The sequence below is a fragment of the Macaca nemestrina genome, chromosome 3 (assembly GCF_043159975.1).
Source record: "Macaca nemestrina isolate mMacNem1 chromosome 3, mMacNem.hap1, whole genome shotgun sequence".
NCBI lineage: Eukaryota > Metazoa > Chordata > Mammalia > Primates > Cercopithecidae > Macaca > Macaca nemestrina.
The window spans coordinates 81,656,780-81,664,423 of NC_092127.1; the positions used below are offsets into that span (position 1 = coordinate 81,656,780).

The 7,644-nt window shown below is 37.1% G+C and overlaps 1 non-coding gene across 1 annotated transcript; it reads right to left on the reverse strand.

The window, feature by feature from the left end:
- Nucleotides 1-870: 870 nt before the first annotated feature.
- LOC112427494 (U6 spliceosomal RNA) lies at nt 871-973 on the reverse strand. The gene has a single exon (XR_003019086.1). It is a non-coding gene; the product is annotated as a U6 spliceosomal RNA (small nuclear RNA).
- Between the last annotated feature and the right edge of the window lie 6,671 nt (nt 974-7,644).

A 7,644-nucleotide genomic window follows, 5' to 3' on the forward strand; every position in this document is an offset into this window, starting at 1 on the left:
CCATTTATTGAAGAGTGAAACCTTTTGCCATTGTTTATTATTGTCAACTTTGTTGAAGGTCAGTTGACTGTAGGTGTGTGGCTTTATTTCTGGGTTCTCTATTCTGTTTCATTGATCTATGTGCCTATTTTGGTACTGGTACGTTGCTGTTTTGGCTATTATAACCTTCTAGTATAGTTTAAAGTCAGATACTGTGATGGCTCCAGCTTTGTTATTTTTGCTTTGGGTTGTTTTGGCTGTTTGGGTTCCTTGTTGATTCTGTACAAATTTTAGAATAGTTATTTCTAATTCTATGAAGAATGTAATTGGTATTGTGATAGTAATGGGGTTGCATCTGTAGATTGCCTTGGATAGTATGGACATTTTAAAGGTATTGATTCTTTCAATCCATGAGCATGGAATGTTTTTTCATTTGTTTGTGTCATCTCTGATTTCTTTCAGCAGTATTTTATATTTCTTCTTGTAGAGATCTTTCAACTACTTTGCTTGCTGTATTTCTAGATTTGGGTTATTTTGGTGGCTATTGTAAATCAGATTGTATTCCTGATTTGGCACTCAGCTTGAATATTATTGATAAATAGAAATGCTACTGATTTTTGTGCATTGATTTTGTATCCTGAAACCTTACCAAAGTCATTTATCAAGTCTATGAGTCTTTTGGCAGAATTTCGAGAGTTTTCTAGGTATAGAATTATATTGTCAGAGAGATAATTTGACTTATTCTTTTCCTATTTGGATGCCTTTTATTTCTTTTTCTTGCCTGATTGCTCTGACTGTGTTACTGCAAGTGGTGAGAATGGGCATCTTTGTCTTGTTCCAGTTCTCAAGAGAAATGCTTCCAACTTTTGCCTGTTCAGTACGATGTCGGCTGTGTGTTTGGAATGATTCATGAATTTTCATGTCATCCTTGCAAAGGAACAAGCTAATCTTTATATTATTCCAGTTTTAGTATATGAGCTGCCAAAATGAGCACCAGAAAAGCAAATAAAAAACAACAACAACATGAAACATATCAATGAGGAGGAAGATAGGAAAATAGTAAAGTACAAGCCTGAGATGAATATACATATGGGCAGGATTTGTCTGAGCAATGGATACTTTTGGCATCTTAACACTAAGAGGGATTATAAAGGAATTTTTATTATTTAGAATAGGTCCAACTGCATGTGAAAGATGTGCCCAGACTAGAACTAGTTGTACAAGTTTGCAGTTATTTGTCTCACAAAGAGAATATCCAGAGGGCTGGGGTAATGAGTCTACTCCACAGAGTCATCAGTGACACCAACTGCATACAGATCAGAACTCTGCCAATCCTAAAATATGGTTCTGATTCTCATGATCTGAGATTCTAAGCTCTTATGATTACATCCTCATTCTGAATAAAATGGAGGAAGGAAGGAACACACACATCCATTTTAAGGAGTTTTCTCATAAGCACCAAACAAAACTTTTATTTATCCCTCATTGGCTATAACTTCAGTTATATCAAGTTTCAAGGGAGTCTGAGAAATACAGTCTTGTAGTTAGATGACAAGGTATCCAGCTAAAACTTGGAGCCTTGTTATTAAAATAAAAGGAATGAATGAATGTTAGGCATCAATTTATAGTCTCAGCCTCAAAGTTAGGCAAATAAACCTGGGTAAGAAAATAAAAAGGAACAAAGAGAACACAAGCATTGATTCCAGCAAACTGTGCCTGTAGTGGATATATTAAGTAAAGGAAAGAAACCAATTTAAGAACCACTTTAAGAACAAGGTTCAACTGCTAAACACTTGGAGGAAAATTAAGCACTAGAGACATATATCCTAACAGGAGAAAAAGATGTTCCACAGGAAGTATTTCCACTGCTTTTGAAAGAACTCGTTATTCAATGCCCAGAAAACTCAAAAGCTGAGGAAAAGGTAAGCTCTGGAGAAGAACACATGGCAGAAATATTCATCTTTGTTAGATCTTTAGGGACCCAGATTTCAACCATAACTTCAATTTAGGGATCTCCAACTGAGACAATTGTAAAGAAAATAAAGTAACTGCCCCTATGAGGCAGGTTTCATGGGCCTAAGGAATGTCATAGAAAAAGTTGCCGGCAATAGCTATTATGAATAAAAGCACCAGTCCTACTTACAAAAACATATTGGAGTCTTTATCACCACACAGTATGTTTCAACATCCGTATTCCTTTCCCTGAAATCATGTTTCCATAAATTTATATAGCATGTTTTTTTCAGAGCACAGGATCTTTCCATTGACAGCATTAATATTACGCTTCTTGATGTTTTCCTAAATGCTATCCTAGCTCCTTATTTGGGAGCTTGCTGTTATTAGTGTTTATTTCATTCATTCAACAAATATTTTGAGCATGGTGTCTAATGGTAACAAATTAATATTTTTCTTGGGAAACACCATGAACAAAACAGACAAAGATCTCTCCCCTCACAGATCTTAATTTCTAGTAGGGGCAGAGAGAGAATAAATAGTAACAGAATAAATAATATAGTCTGCTAGAGATTAAGGAGCGTTGTGGAGAAGAGAAAGGGCAGAGCAGGGGTAAGTAGAATGAAGAGTGCTGGGGTATGGGCTGGTTGCAATATTAAATAAGGTGGTCAGGGTGAGCCTCATTGAGAAGAGGACATTTGAGCAAAGTCTTGAAGTCATTGAGTAGTCAACCAAGTAGATAACTGTGGGAAGAGTGTTCTAGGAAAAACAACCAGAGCAAAAGCCTTCAGATTGGAGTATCCCTGGTGTGTATGTGAGACAGAGGCCAATGTAATGGGAGTACAGTGAACAAAGCGGAAGGTGGTAGGAGAGTCAGAGAGGTAATTGTGGGACAGCATGTAGGACCAATTAGGTCACTGCAAGACTCTGGCATTTGTTTTGGGTGAAACGTGGAGTGTTTGGAGGGTTTTCAGCAGAGAAAAGACATATTCTGACTTAAAATTTAAAATAATTACTCTGTCCAGTGCACTGAGAATGGGCCAGGAAGGTGGCGTGTATTGGAGGAAGGATGAAAGCAGAGAAGCCTGTTAAGAGGAGGACGCAGTTGAGAAATGATGGCTCAGACCTAGGTGGCCAGTGGATGTAAGATTATAGATATAATATGAAGGTATAATCATCAGAAATTTTGATGGATTAGATGCAAGGTGTGAAAGAATGAGAGGAATCAAGGCCGATTCATGAATTTACCCTGAACATCTGGAAGGAGGAAGATGTTATTTCAATGAAGTAGGGAAGGCTGCAGCGAAAGCAAATTTGAGATGGGATGATTGTTCATTTGCAAGTGAATTAGCTCATCACAATATAATTAGCCTGAGCTAGCAGCTCCATCAGCAAGGAAATTAGGAGGGACGCATGCATAGTTCAGTCTGTGCTGTACTCAAGGGTATGCTTGGCTCACCCCATAATGGTAATGGCAAAGATCCAAGCTTTCGGTAGTATACTTCTTATTAGTCTGACTCAGTATGAGATCCTGGTGATGTGCATATGGTCTCTTGAAATTACTGATTACATCTTGCAATTTCTTCTAACTATTCTTTGTTCCTTTCCTCCCACAACGTGATAGATTCCCTAATTACTAATACTTGCCTGTCACATTTTTCTTTATGGCATCCCAATTTTTTTTTTTTTTCCAAGGAATCCTCTTCCCCACTGTTTCCCACATTATTAGTCATCATCTTGGTGAAAGCTAGAATCTACTTCTTCAGCCTCCCATTCATTCTTTCGGCCCACAATATTCTTCTCATAAATTCTCTCTCTGCAAGATGGTCAGAGTTGGTTTTCATGAGTATAATGAAGAACACTGGCAGATATAGTTATATTTTTATTTAAAGGAAATAAAAAATAAAATGTACATTTTAACATTAGAATTCCTTATTACAAAGATTATTGTACATTGACTTTAGAAAGATAATTAACATGCTTTATGCAGTTTTATGTGAAATTAACCTCATGAGCTTTAATCCTGTCACATTGTCAACAAATACTATCAAAAAGTTCAAAAAATATTATGAAACAGTTGGATAAAATGGTCCCTGGTAAGCTCCCTAAGCTGAGTTTTCTTTGCTCAGACTGTATAAGCTAAGTTGGATTCATGAGCTTAGTTGTCTCTACAAAGACAGGTCTGAAGGGGATTTTGCATGAAATCATAACTCAATGACCATTGGCATATATTCAGTCTTTATATACCTTTCAACTTTGTCTCTAAACTGATGATTTAGTCTTCATTTTGTCTTAAATTATTTATTTTTAATACTTTCCCCAGTCTGGTATCAAATTGTTCAATACAATGAATACAATACAATGAATACAGGAATTGAATACAATTCCTAAGGAGAAAATGTTTTTGTTTCCTTCTTTTCTTTTTAGCTCCTCAGTATAACCCTTTTTAGGTCCTGACTTACCATTATTTATCTTCTGGGTTCAATGAAACATTTTCATTTCTTTAAAAGTAGTTTTAGGCCATTTAACATATAAATTATACAAGTAAGAACAAGGAGGCCAGGCGCGGTGGCTCAAGCCTGTAATCTCAGCACTTTGGGAGGCCGAGACGGGTGGATCACGAAGTCAGGAGATCGAGACCATCCTGGCTAACACGGTGAAACCCCGTCTCTACTAAAAAATACAAAAAACTAGCCGGGTGAGGTGGCGGGCGCCTGTAGTCCCAGCTACTCGGGAGGCTGAGGCAGGAGAATGGCGTGAACCCGGGAGGTGGAGGTTGCAGTGAGCTGAGATCCGGCCACTGCACTCCAGCCTGGGCGACAGAGCGAGACTCCATCTCAAAAACAAAACAAAACAAAAACAAACAAACAAACAAACAAACAAAAGAACAAGGAGATAGTGAAAAAGAGCCATTAAAAATTTTAATAAGAATTTAAATAGTATTTTCATTTTCAAAATACAATACTTCGAAAACATTTGGTGACATATTTTTGTTGAATGGAGCATTGCCACATCTTCTTTCCTACATAATAATAAACCATTTTTATTTTTATATTTATAAATGCCAAATAGAATGATTATTTCAATGAGTTTCTTCATTTGTAAATTACATATTTCCTTCCAATTACTTGTATACATGAGCTGTATGCAGCTATTCTAGCGTTTTTTTCACTTTCGACAATGTCAAGTAAATTTTGTCGCAAAAACATTATAAATACTCATCCTTTCAGCAAAACAGTATAATTTAGATTCTTGTTTCGAAATACTGTAAGATGAAGTATTTCTTGCTAAATGATTAACTAAATGAGAAAATCATATTTTCTAATTGTCAATATACTTCTAAGCACTTCATAGATGTTAACTCATTTAATCATTTAATCTTCACAGCAACCATATAGAGTAGGGAGTCAAGGTCCCATTTTATAGGAGAGGAAACAGCTACATAGAGACTCAATAACTTGTCCTTTATCAAATACCTAGTATGTGGCAGAGCCAGATTCAAACCCAGGCAATCTGCTCTTGACCAACACACTACACTCTCTAAGAACAAAGAGTATAAACTTACAGCCCCAAAGAGGGTTTTTATTTTTTGTCATTGTATTTATAAAAATGAATATGCCATGAATTTTTCTTTTCTTAGAGATTTTTCATAGAACAAAGAGAAATGCTAACAAAACAAGGGAGGCTGGAGGTACAGGAGGGAAAGGGCTAAAAGATGGCTCAGATTCACTGTTAGAGTAGGAAGGTGGAGGGAGCAAAGGAGGTCCAAGTGAAGGTATTACCTTGTTTTAATTTAATCTGTCACTTATTCATTCAACAAATATTTATTGGTCACCCACTGTTTACTTGGCACTTGTTAGGCAAATAATAATAAAAATAAACATGTGAGACTGTCCTGGCTAACACAGTGAAACCCTGTCTCTACTAAAAATACAAAAATTTAGCCAGACGTGGTGGCGAGCACCTGTAGTCCCAGCTACTCAGGAGGCTGAGGCAGGACAATGGCGTGAACCCGGGAAGCGGAGTTTGTGGTGAGCCAAGATCGTGCCACTGCACTCCAACCTGGGCAACAGAGCGAGACTCTATCTCATAAAAGAAAATAAATAAATAAATAAACATGTATTCCTGTCCTTATGCAGCTTAGAATGTATCAGGGAATGTGGACATGAAGCCAGTAAAGTGTGATAAACGCTATGAAACGTCTTCTTCCCTAAACCCTTTCTCTTGATTTTCTTTAAGCCCCGTGAACCCCAGGGCTCTCTCCTGTGCCCTCTTAACTCCTCATTCATAGCTTCTCAGCAGAGTCTCTCATAAATCCAAAAATACCACTTACCTAGTATATATGGTTGTCTTCCAAGTATATGTTTCTTGCTCCATCTTTGCCCTGAGACTTAGACTGATACATTTAACTGCTTGTTCCAATCTTACCCACTAAAGTCTAGTTGACATTTCAAATGCAATTTGAGTGAAAATGAACTTGTTTTTTTCTCAAAAGCTGTTTTTTCTAAGGTATTCCCAATGCTAATAAATGGTGATGCTATCTATTTCCTAAGTGAAAAGCCTAGAAGTCTCTAAAGACACATTCATCTCCTTCAGCTTCAATCTCTAATCACCACATAATTCTATCAATTGATGGTTTCCTCATTCCCACTTTTTTTTTTTCAGACCACCATAACTTCTTGCCTGTATTACTGTAGTTCTCTTTTGTGCTAAATTGTACAAGCAAGTGACAGCATTCCTGATCTAGTAATATGTCTTTAGTTTTATTGTTTTTGATCACAGACCATCAACTTTGCTATTCCTGCTTTTTGAAATTTATTAATATTTTCTTTGTGGCACAAAAAAGTTAATTTTTGACAATGTGCTGTTAGTGTTGAAAAAAATGTGCATTTTTGCCTTTAGGGTACAGAGTTGGATACCAATCAATTAAACAATGATTATGTTACCTTAATAGTTAGGCTGTTAGGTCATTCCTGCTTATACTTATTTTTTGGTCCACTTGGTCTTCTAAGACAGAGAGAGGAAAAATAAAATTTTGACTATTAATAGTTTTCCTATTTTTTTTGTATTAATTTTATTTTTGCTCATAAGTGTTAATGCTAATTCAAAGCTCCTTGTGATTCAAGTTGTTTCTGAAATTTCTTTGTTTTGTTCTTCTCTCCAGCCACCAGGCATCAGCCCTGTGGAACTGCTCGCCATGCAGAACAGGCCTGACAGCCTCACCAACATCCTCCTCCTGGGAGTGTAGGGTGTTGGTGTGATTTCTTCTTTTTCCATGTTTCTTCTGGATCCTGGGAAAGTCTTTTGGACAGTCCGTGCAGGCACTTGTCATTGTGGCCTTGTTTGGGTCTGCTCAGGGAGCACGAGGTCTTGTTTGGGTCTGCTCAGGGAGCATGAGGTCTTGTTTGGGTCTGCTCAGGGAGCATCTCCTGTTTTGGAGAATATCACTGCGGCCTCCTCTGAGGTACAACTGTGGCCATGTGTCCCACTTGGAATGCCCCTTGTCTTGACATTCACTGCATCTGGGAGCCTTTGCCACATACTGTGGTTCAAACTTACATACAGTTTTGCTGAAATTGTGTTTGTGTTTCTCCTTCTGTTTGTGATTCAGGGATAATTTTTGAAAAAAGAACACAGTAGCTTTTTTTCTGTTTCACTATTTAGAACCCCAAAATACAATTACTATTAAGCTGGCTTCTCTATCTACAGACT